Source organism: Staurois parvus, unplaced genomic scaffold (genome assembly GCF_062004578.1).
Source record: "Staurois parvus isolate SC_StPar_1 unplaced genomic scaffold, SC_StPar_1.0 ptg000283l, whole genome shotgun sequence".
Taxonomy (NCBI): domain Eukaryota; kingdom Metazoa; phylum Chordata; class Amphibia; order Anura; family Ranidae; genus Staurois; species Staurois parvus.
Window position 1 is genome coordinate 9,717,890 of NW_028318079.1, and position 12,616 is coordinate 9,730,505.

Below are 12,616 nucleotides of genomic sequence, written 5' to 3' on the forward strand. Positions count from 1 at the left end.
GCAGACTCCATGCATCCACTATCTATACCCCCTGTCTTGGTCACATAATAACCTCTTATTGCTTCCAATACCATCTCTATGCTGATGACACCCAAATCTGTCTCTCCACTCTTCTACTCTTCTCCTTACCCCTTAGTTCTTCTCTCCCAACTTACTAACCTGACATAGTATGGATGTCGCACCACTTCCTAAAATGAAATCTTTCTGAAACTGAGCTCCCCTGACTTCTATAAAAATCAATAACGCAACTATCCTTCCCTCCCCTCAAGACAGGGTACTAGGTGTAATCCTGGACTCTGAACTTGACTTTCAGCCCCAAATCTTTACTTGTTTATCTCCTTCACATTTCCAAAATATGCTCCTCCCTTTCCAATGATACCACCAAGCTGCTAATTCACTCCCCATTATCTCTCGACAACTGCAACTACCTCAACGTTGGCCTGCCTCCACACAAGCTACCCCCTTCAGTCTGTCATGAATGCCAGACTCATCCACCTTACCAACCTTTTGTGTCCATCACCCCTCTCTGCCAATCCCAACCCTGGTTTCAAAATGCCCAACATAAAATAAATGAAAAAATACTAACAAAAATATACAAAGCCTTCTGCAACTCTTTCTCACGCTACATCACCAACCGAATCTCAAAATATCACCTAAACCATCCTCTCTGCTGCTCCCAAAACCTTCCACTCTCTAGCTGCCTTGTCAACTACTCCCATGATTTCCTGCAGGACTTTTCCAGAGCCTCAACCAGTCCTCTTGAACTTCTTACCCCCAGTCCATCCAGCTATCCCCTTTTTTTCTGTCCACCTTCAGGACTTCTCCAGGGCCTCAACCAGTCCTCCTTGAACTCCTTACCCCCAGTCCATCCACCTAACCCTTTTTTTGTCCACCTTCAGGACTTCTCCAGGGCCTCAACCAGTCCTCCTTGAACTCCTTACCCCCAGTCCATCCAGCTATCCCCTTTTTTTGTCCACCTTCAGGGCTTCTCCAGGGCCTCAACCAGTCCTCTTGAACTTTTTACCCCAGTCCACCAGCTATCCCCTTCTCTGTCCACCTTCAGGACTTCTCCAGAGCCTCTGGAATGTCTTACTCCAATTCACCCAGCCATCTCCTACCCTGCCTGCCTTAAGGTGATCCCTGAAAACTCATTTCTTCAAGGACACCTATCCTGCCTTCACTAAAAGATGAACTTTTTACTTTTCCCTTCAACTCCTCCTTGCACAGTTATTACCCTTTTTTTTTGTATTTGTCCTCCCATTTATGTTGTACGCTGTTATGAGCAGGGTCCTCCTAACCCTCTTGTCTTGAATTATATTGTACCTGTACTATCTCTATTTGTATTGTAAAGCACAAACTGTTGGCGCTAAATATTACAGTTTCATAATAATTACAACCAAACTCTCTATTTTATACCTTCCCCCATATCAAAGTGCATCATACATACTGAACTATCAAATTATTGTTCCCACGTGCTCCAGAACATTACGGTTTTGGATTTTTGACCTTTATTTCAGCTGATGAAGAAGAACCGTGCATGCCCAACTACTGATGTGTTCTCGGCATCCTCGCTCTGTCAGGATCTGCAGAGTGCATGGTTGCACCGAGGCCAGGCACTCCCTCTGGCACCCACTCTTGTGATAGCCTGTCTGCTCCAAGAGGAGGCTTGGCAGTTTACTTGGCATGTGGGGGATATGTTGATGATATCAGTGGAGGACAGAAGAGCAGTAGCTTGCATCAAATATGGCTTTGAAGGGAGACTGGGTACAGCCTTGTATATAGTCAATCTACAGATCTTCAAGAATTGAGCAGTTTATTAAATCCCCGTTCTGGGCTGACATTGATCCCAAAGTGAGACTTTAAAGCTGAAAGTCGTTCTAAACCCTGAAGGTTTACCTTAATGCTTTGTATGCATTAAGATAAAAAACCTTTTTTGCTGCAGGATCCCGCCAGTCCCCCCTTATTCTTACCTGAGCCCAATAGACATGCTCTGTGTGCCTAGCGGTAGCGCGCACAAGTTGGTAGAGGAAGGGAGCAGTGCGAAAACTTCCTCTACCTGTGTTTAATGAAAGTCCAGAGAGGTCGGGGCTGCCGGAGGTGGCAGAATGGAGTTCCTCCACCTTCCAGCTGAAAAAGCCCTGATTAAATATATTTTAACTGTAACGTACAAGATATGGGATTGGTAGTCCTAGACCAGGGGTCTGCAACCTTTAAGACATAAAGAGCCACTTGGACCCGTTTCCGAGAGGGAAAAAAAGACTGGGAGCCGCAAAACCATTGCAACATTTAAAACAAATCCGACACTGCATATATTGCAAAAAACGCTCTGGTCATGAAGGGGGTTTAAGGGCTCAGTAAGCAAAGGGTTAATCAGGGCCACAGTGTATCGTCATAATCACAATCATAGCCTTAGGTCAGTGGCGGGCAACCTTTTTTTTCGACTGAGCCAAATCTCGCCAAAACCACGATTGAAATTTATTTTGAGAGAAACATTTTTAAAACTGAAAATACATCCCCCATATAGTAATTCATCCCCCATATAGTAATTCATCCCTCATATAGTAATTCATCCCTCATATAGTAATTCATCCCCCCTATAGTAATTCATCCCCCCTATAGTAATTCATCCCCCATATAGTAATTCATCCCCCATATAGTAATTCATCCCCCATATAGTAATTCATCCCCCATATAGTAATTCATCCCCCCTATAGTAATTCATCCCCCCTATAGTAATTCATCCCCCCTATAGTAATTCATCCCCCATAGTAATTCATTCCCCATATTGTGTGAATTCACTTACCTTTGCTCCGCGCGTTCCTCTCGCTGGGTTCCCGCGCCGTTCTGGTCTTCAGGGCGGACTGTGAGAGGAGAGGAGTTCGTCACGCTGCCCCGCCTACATCCGGGCTGCCCCGCCTACATCCTGACAGCCAATGTTTGCCAGCGGGCGCCCGGCACACAGAAGATCTGCATTAAAAGAGCCGCGGCTTGCCGACCCTATTGCCTGTCACCTGGTGGGCAGTGTGCTCCGGAGCCGCAGGAAAGGTGAAAAAGAGCCGCATGCGGCTCCGGAGCCGCGGGTTGCCGACACCCGTCCTAGACCATGGTTATATGCTGCTACCTTCAGGTGACTGGACAATGGCAAATACTTTGCTGGGACATCCCCCAGTGCATCCTCATATAACCCCTCCCACTCTGTGGGGCTCCTGGTTTTTTTGCTAATGTCTTTAGGTGGTGGACCTTTTATCCTCCTGGAGATGTTTTTTACACCAGGGGTGGACTGTCCATTTGGAAACTCGGGCACGGCCCGGGGTCAGTAGGGGGCCCCATGAGATGCCCCAGGTACTTTTTTTTTTTTTTTTTTGTCATAGGCTTTTTTGAGTTTTGGCAAGGATACTGGCCCCATGATCCCCTATTGCCCGGGGGCCCTATGAGTTGTCAGTCTGCCCCTGTTTTACACTAATTCTTTAATTTTTATCCTCTATTTCAACTGACACTTTTTTTTTTTTTTTATCAAGACCCAACTGCATGTTGCCTCTGGACTCGCTAGCAGGTTCTGGATCAGTTGCTCTCAATGTACATTTTGGAAACTGTACCCAGCACACTTGCATAGTTACATAGTTAGCCTGGCTGAAAAAAGACAAAAGTCCATCCAGTTCAACCAATAAAAAAAAAAATAATCCTATACCCACAGCTGATCCAGAGGAAGGCAAAAAAAACCCAGCAAAGCATGATCCAATTTGCTCCTGCAGGGGAAAAAATTCCTTCCTGATCCCGGGAGGCAATCGGATATTCCCTGGATCAACTTTACCTATAAATGTTGGTATCCAGTTATATTCTGTATATCCAAGAAATAATCCAGGACTTTTTTTTTAAAGAAATCTACTGAGCTGGCCAGAACCAACTCTTGAGGGAGTCTTATCCACATTTTCACAGCTCTCACTGTGAAGAAACCTTTCCATGTTTTGGACATTAAATTTATTTTCCTCCACACTGGCTGAAATATAATTTGTTCTCAGTCAAGGCTTCTGATCAACAGCCAGCAAGTCAGGCCCCTGACCATGTGACTGCAGTGAGAGCCAATCACTGCTGTGAGAGCAGTCCCAAGATACAGAAGCCTCCTGGACATTAAAGTGGAAGGCAAGTGAAAACCTAAACTAGGCTTAAATCTTCTCCTACCCTACTGTAATTCTATTCGGTCTACCCTGTAAAAGAAAAGATGCCTATAGGTATCCTGAAGCCGCTCCGGTCTGGCCATATGATCGGGTCCTAGTGCTGGCTTCAGTGTAGAGCAGGGGTGTGAGTCTGGTTGCCCTCCATCTTATGAAAAACTACAAGTCCCATCATGCCTCTGCCTTTTGGGAGTCATGCTTGTAACTGTCAATCTTGCAATGTCTCATTGGACTTTGGCAACGACTGGAGGGCCACCAGTTTGATGCCTGTGGTGTAGAGGACAGGCAGCAACAATGGATGCAGAGCCTGGGTAATGGTGTCACTCAAAGGCTTAGTATGGGGCATATGCGTCTGCGTCTGTCCCCCCCTCTACAGTGAAGCCAGAGAGGAGAGGCTTGGAATGGGGGTGGGAGTAAATGTAAGCTTAGTTAGGTTTTGACTTGCCTTCCACTTTAAAGCCCACCTATATGGCCACTGGGAGGCAGCTTAAAGGAGTTAAACACAGATCCTAATGGGAGTGCTGACTATCACTTTTGAACATGTTGGAAACTAGCAGGCTTCAGTAAGCTTTAGCACTACATGAAGCTTGTTGGAAGCCCACTAGCAGCTTGTTTAAAGTGGTAGCCTATTCAAATTTGCATGCCGCAGTACCCCTGTTCTCTGTGTGGGTAATCGGTGGTCTCTCTTCAGAGGTATGACATGCTTCCCTGCTAAGTTAGACCTTTGGGCACTACCAGTGGTGGGACAAGGTCCTCTACCACTCAGGGTGAACATGCTAAGTGGTGTGTCCCCCCCCCCCCCCCCCCCCCCCCATCAACGTATGAGCATTATGTGTCAGAAAAAATACCCTCCCTCCCCCCTAAACAAATTAGAGTACTAATCTTCTCACTTACCGCCAAGCATAAATTCCCTTTGCAAACCAAAATTCTTCCCAAACGGAAAAATTCCCCCTCCTTCCAGTAAAAAGTTCTCTACCTTTTTTGAGCATAAATCCTTCCAGCACCTTTTCCCAGCAATCATTCCCAATAGTACAAATCCACCACCCCTCCAAATCTCCCCTTCTAGCACAACTACCCAAATGCCTACCACGCCCAGGGCAGTCGCCCCTCCTGCCCACCCCTTGTCCTGGCCCTGGGCACTACAATCCGCTCGTTAGCTCGTTCTGATTGGAGAGGTTTGGAGCCAACTTTTTCAGGGGCATGCCAGACCTCTGCAGAGAGAGCACTGCTTCCGCACAGGGAACAAGGGTCCTTCTCTGCAGCATGCTGGCATTGGATTGACTCTTCTACCGCTTTGCTAAAGAAAGTCAACGGTATGACTTTGCTCACCAGTTTTGATGCACCTGGAATGCATTTATTCAATTTAAACTAAAAGTTCAGTTGGGCTTTACAAAAGTCTGACATTTTCCAGAGCTTAAGGTGCTGCTGACCTTCCAATACCACCATCTGGACTGGATCTCATCTCCTATATTCTAAATATACCAACAGCTATAGTTATGGTGTTCAGGCAACAATATTTGAATTTTTTTTTTTTTTTTTTTTTTAGATAAATTAAAGTTGACCGCTCATACAGTTCATCCATATGTTGATAAAAATATATTCTTTTTTAACGGGAATTGCACTCATTATTCCTCCGTCATGCAGGCACTTGTTGGGGATGGAGGGGGGGGGGGGGGTGTCGGCTGAAATGAAACTGCAGAGGTTTCTTGGAGGTGTTGTGATGGGTGGGGAAAACTCTTCATAGTCATGCATTAGCTGCTTCTGTTGTCATGGAAACCTGCGAGATGGAGTTATTTAAAACAAAAAAAAAAAAAAATGAGGTTGATTAAATCTATTCAGAAAGAAGGGAAAAAATAAAGATGATTCTTGAATAACTGCAACTGTAGAATAGACCTGGAATTAGAAGATCTGATACGAGGGAGGCTGTAAAAATTCCTTACGCCTTTTTATATATAGAATTACTAAGCTTTGTGATAGCTCCTGACCATCTAGTTCTGTGTTTCCTGTTGGAATGCAGTGGCAGCTGATGGTGGGATTATCGAGAGTTAATAAAAAAAAAAAAATTGCGGCAGAGCAAAAAATTAGACCATGCTAAGCAGGGAAACCGTTTATACCCCCTATGAGGTTTTTATTATGGTCTTGGTCCTCCTTTAGAGCCCAAGTCCAGGCTTGTGCAAAAATATTTGCAGCCCTTCTATCCGTCTAGGGCCATGGTGCCCAATCTGGTCCCCAGGCCCACACGCAGCCCTTTAGTATTAGAAGTGTAGCCCTTGGCCTCAGCAGTCAGTAGAGGGAAGATCTGAGATTTTGAAAAGGGTCCTTAGTAAAGTCTAGAGGTTTCATGCAGCATGGACCAAGATTCTGATGGTCTCTTCTAACATGACTTCAGTCTCCAACCACTCCACTCCAGTAGAATCATCTGACTGAAAACTTACTAGAGGAAATGGTCAAACTGTTTTCTGGAGCATTACATGCAATATTGTATGTGGCCATTTGGAGACATTAGGGGCCGCTTTTAATACCCCCTTTTACCTTGCAAGTTGACAACCACTGGTCTCTGGGATTGTATTTAAAAGATGAACACCTTACTTGCACCTCGGTTCCACAACTTCTGTTCCAGATGTCTCTTCTCCCGCCCGTTCAGGGTTCCTGCCTGTCTAAAGTTCTCAACTATCCAGAGTTCCATGTTAACGTACATCTGTTATGAGATAATCTGCTGTTGCTGATCTTCTATCACTAGTTGTCTGGTCGCAGTGCTTCCTATTTAGAAAAAGCTAGTATGCAAATGTTGAAAGTCGGAAAAAATTCAGAATGACTTCTCGCTATACCTGTTTGGCATGATGGGCACAAATGTATTAAGTTGCTAGTTCTTTCAGGAGAAAAGGCCAATGGCCGTTCAATGGCCTGGGCTCTCATGACTGCTGTACTTCTAAATAAATTGTATTTTATCAATGTAAGTGATTAAATAAGGACTTGGAGCTTACACAGGGCTGAGGACTCTCCCCTTACCCCCATTTGACAGCTCTGGGCTACTGAGTGGCCACTCGCCAGATACCAGCACTGTCACCTGGGAGGAGGAGTGAGTTTGCATGCTCCTCCATATCTCAAGTATTAGGTAGTTTTTCTTTCTCAGTCAACTGGTGAGCCCCATTAAAGGAAACCTGGATTATTTTATTAAAAACTGTATAAGAATAGATGGCAATTTTTAAAATGTTATTACTAACCACCTTAATATCTCCGTACATTTATGTAGGGCCTGATGTTGGGGTTGTTATACAGGGCTCATGGTTGAGGCTACAACCATGTGCCTGGTACCGGTTTTCTCATTTGGTGATTCCTACCATGTAAAAGCTGTGCGCCATCACTTTTACAGGTTATGGAAGGGGTTGTCCCCCACCACCTCCAACCCCCCTGCTGCCTTTTTGGTGTCCTCCTGTTCCACCATGGAGCCTGGGACCGATCTGACCGGCAACATCATGTTCTCTGCACACAGTGAAAGGAACTGATATGGTTCCTCCCACTTTGTGACAACAGAAACCGTAAGTGGCGAGGATTTTGTTACTTCCGGTTTTGGTTTGCTTTATAAGCTGTTTACTGTCTTGTAAAGCATCTGATCAAACTGATATTGGTCTGATCAGATGCTTTGGAGGCTAGAAGAGACTCTTTGAGTCTAGGAGACCTCAGATCTCTCCGTAAAGAGGACCTGTCACAGCCCATGCTATCACAAGGGATGTTGTTCGTCTGTTGTGATAGCAATAAAGTTGATGATGAAAACCATTCAAGTTACAGTGGAAAAAATTATTTAAATTTAATAATTATAAAAAAAAATGTAAAGTGCCTCGTCTCTCCGTGCTCACATTCAAAGGTGAACGCGCACATAGGTCCCACACACACAAGTAAATGGCGGTCACACCACGTATGTGAAGTATCGCCATGAATATCAGAGTGAGAACAATAATTCTTAGTGCCTGTGTAACTCTAAACCTGAAAGGCTTTTAAAGCGTCACCTATGGAGATTTTTAGGGATCGTAGCTTGTCTCTGTTCCATGAGCGTACACAAGAAAAAATTTAAAGCGTGACATGTTGGGTATCTATTTAGTTGACATAACATCATCTTTTATACTTTACCCCCCAAAAATGGGTATTGTATTATGTCTGTGTGCACTATAATTTTTTCCACAAAATTTAGCATTTGATGAACCACTGTGTAAATTTTGTGACAAAAAAAAAAAAAAAAGATCTATCTATGAGGCCCTGGAGAATAAAATGGCTGTTGCAATTTTTTTATATCTATTTTTTTTTTTTTTTTTGTAATGGTAAAACTTTCATGAGATTTGGTGATTTTGGTTTAGGCCGACTTTAAGCTGATTTTCATGTCTACAGTATTAAAAGTGTTACTAAACCCACAACAGTACAATCAGTCTGTAGATGCAGTAAAGCATGCTTGTTATACTCACTGTGGAACCTAAGGGGTTAATCCTCCGCATTGTGTAAAAAGGCCATTTGATCTTTTCGTCTATGTCCCTCCTCTTGTTGAAATGTTCATGTCTTATCTCCTGATAAGACAAACTGAACCCATAGCCCTCCTGCATATGCTCAGTTTTTTTAGTGTGGGGTGGGGTTTTTTTTTTTTTTTTTTCCATCCTCCTAGAGCAGAAAGAGAACTGTTCCTACAAGCTTTAACCAGTGCTCTGCTGAGCACTGATAGAAGTCACAAGACTGCTGATGAGAAAAGGTATTTAGCAGTTTATATTTACTAAAATAATTGCATTTTCATGTTGTGTATACTGTGGGAGACCAGATATAGTGAATGCAGGGTCCGGGGAGACCGGATATAGTGAATGCAGGGTCCGGGGAGACCGGGTATGGTGAATGCAGGGTCCGGGGAGACCGGGTATGGCGACTGCAGGGTCCGGGGAGAGCGGGTATGGCGACGTCCGGGGAGAGCGGGTATGGCGACGTCCGGGGAGAGCGGGTATGGCGACTGCCGGGTCCGGGGAGAGCGGGTATGGCGACTGCCGGGTCCTGGGTTTAGTAACACTTTAAGAGAAGAAAAGAAAAAAAATTAGAGGCTTCCTCATAGGATTTTCTTTAGGGCTGGGTAGCCTTTGAACTTCATATACAAAAGTTTTCTGGTGTTCAAAATCACAATCTCTAGCTACTTCTCTGATATAAACAAGTGTCTAATTCTGTACTATTTTACTGTCTCCTCGCACACAAACCGCACAGCCCGTGACAAGCCTTCCTTCCTGTTTCTGACCAGAACATCGAAAACAAAATCTTCTGTATCCGCATACAGTGAAATCGTGTATTGTACTCCTCCTAAACTAGATGTGGGTTAATACTTAGTGAGATTGGCCATTTAGATGAAATGCTCAGTAATAAAACTAAAATACCTACAGTATGTAATAGAAGGACCTAGCTGCATATCCATCTGTATCCAGTCGGGAAGGTCCTTGTACTATATGTATTGTTGGTAGATCTGCAGGCGGTTGTACAATCAGATTGTAAGGTATGTGTTGAGCTTTAAGCTGGCCATGCACGTATAGATTTTTGTTCAAGAATATTAGTTTGATTTTCTAATCGTTAGTGGGGGTCAAATCGTTGTTCGGTTTTTGACAGCTGTGACGGGAAAATTCAAAGGGGCAGGAAGGAAAATTTTTCTCAGTCAAATTAATTTTCGGCCAGTGTATGAGGTTATTGTTCAGAAATTACCTTCATTTTAAAATCGACTGTTAAACGCAAAAGAAGACATTTTTGACTGCAGTTTTCAGACTACTTTTTTTCTTACAAATATTCTCCTCTGAAAATCTACACGTGTATGGCCAGCTTTAGACTGTAATGTTAGCTATAAGGTTTGAAGACATAACACCTGCACTTAGTGTTACAAAAGCCCCGGACCCTGCATTCCCTATATCCGCTCTCCCCGGACCCTGCATTCCCTATATCCGCTCTCCCCGGACCCTGCATTCACTATATCCGCTCTCCCCGGACCCTGCATTCACTATATCCGCTCTCCCCGGACCCTGCATTCACTATATCCGCTCTCCCCGGACCCTGCATTCACTATATCCGCTCTCCCCGGACCCTGCATTCACTATATCCGCTCTCCCCGGACCCTGCATTCACTATATCCGCTCTCCCCGGACCCTGCATTCACTATATCCGCTCTCCCCGGACCCTGCATTCACTATATCCGCTCTCCCCGGACCCTGCAGTCACTATATCCGCTCTCTCCCCGGACCCTGCCGTCACTATATCCGCTCTCTCCCCGGACCCTGCCGTCACTATATCCGCTCTCTCCCCGGACCCTGCCGTCACTATATCCGCTCTCTCCCCGGACCCTGCCGTCACTATATCCGCTCTCTCCCCGGACCCTGCCGTCACTATATCCGCTCTCTCCCCGGACCCTGCCGTCACTATATCCGCTCTCTCCCCGGACCCTGCCGTCACTATATCCGCTCTCTCCCCGGACCCTGCCGTCACTATATCCGCTCTCTCCCCGGACCCTGCCGTCACTATATCCGCTCTCTCCCCGGACCCTGCAGTCACTATATCCGCTCTCTCCCCGGACCCTGCAGTCACTATATCCGCTCTCTCCCCGGACCCTGCAGTCACTATATCCGCTCTCTCCCCGGACCCTGCAGTCACTATATCCGCTCTCTCCCCGGACCCTGCAGTCACTATATCCGCTCTCTCCCCGGACCCTGCAGTCACTATATCCGCTCTCTCCCCGGACCCTGCAGTCACTATATCCGCTCTCTCCCCGGACCCTGCAGTCACTATATCCGCTCTCTCCCCGGACCCTGCAGTCACTATATCCGCTCTCTCCCCGGACCCTGCAGTCACTATATCCGCTCTCTCCCCGGACCCTGCAGTCACTATATCCGCTCTCTCCCCGGACCCTGCAGTCACTATATCCGCTCTCTCCCCGGACCCTGCAGTCACTATATCCGCTCTCTCCCCGGACCCTGCAGTCACTATATCCGCTCTCTCCCCGGACCCTGCAGTCACTATATCCGCTCTCTCCCCGGACCCTGCAGTCACTAGATCCGCTCTCTCCCCGGACCCTGCAGTCACTAGATCCGCTCTCTCCCCGGACCCTGCAGTCACTAGATCCGGTCTGCCACAGTACACGCAACATGGAAATGAAAATATTTTAGTAAATATTAACTGCTAAATAACTTGTGACTTCTGTCAGTGTCCAGCAGAGCAGTGGTTACAGCTTGTAGGAGTTTGCATTCTCAGAGGAGAATGCAAGACCCCTGACCTCTGTCTGCACAGTGCTGATTGGCTATGTGCTGATCACATGCACCTTCCCAAAGAAAAAAAATACCTCTCTAGCAATACACACCAAACTGAGCATATGCAGAGTGCCTCCTAGAGCTCTGTTCTATCAGGAGATAGATTGGGGACAGTAGAAGGGGAGGATCAAAGAAGACAGGATCAAACAGCCTTTTTACACAGTGCAGAGGATTAACCCCTTATGTTCCACAGTGAGTATAACAAGCATGCTTTACTGCATATACAGACTGATTGTACTGTTGTGGGTTTAGTAACACTTTAAAGGAAATGTATCACACCACAAAATACTGCTTGAGAAGCCTCAAATGGAAGCTGTCTGTTCTGGAGCTGTGACCGTGATCTTGTTGGCCCTCATTAGAAGGAACACTACTGTAGCAGGGCATGCAGGCAGCTTAATTTGCTGCTTCTCACACAGGAGTTACTGCAGATAGTTAAAGCTGAACTTCAAGCGCAGCTTGAATCTCAGTGTGCTTTGTATTTTCCAGATCTGTGCAGTAATCCGATGTGAGACTTTGACTTCCTGTAATAAAGACCACTCGCTGCTGCTCTCTCTCCTTGTGCAGGGTGACTGGTCTGGTGTCCGCCCCCCCTCCTGTAATAGGTGGAGCCTGCTGAGTCCCTTCCTCAGCTCTGACCTCTGCAGTCTATGTACAGCACAGTGATGGTAGCACAGTGATGGTGTCACTGCTACATTTACAAGATAATATCTGGGTTTGCAACGGAATTGGGGCTCCAAAGCGGATTTATATCCTTTTGTGTCCAACAATTAATATATTTTTTTCTATATTTTCTCTTTATCCCAGTTGTTCTGTGTCCTGTATTACATAGCATTCTGGTGTAAAACCCCCCAGCTATGCGAGAAACCTGCATTCTGTACCACATTCCAAATGCACTGGGTTTGCAACATGCCACAGGTGGCTATATAGTCAACGTATTCTTAACGACTCCCCAAATGCAGATTGCAAACACACTGCATTTGCCTGCACTAGATCACATGGTACTGCAGAATTGTGTGATTCGGTTGCACTGCGTTTTTACAAGTGGTTCATGCGCTACATTTAGTTTGATCCAGTGCAATTTCAGCCTAGTAATTGAAAATCGTACCGCACTGAGTCGCACACTATCCCTGTAAGGTTCAG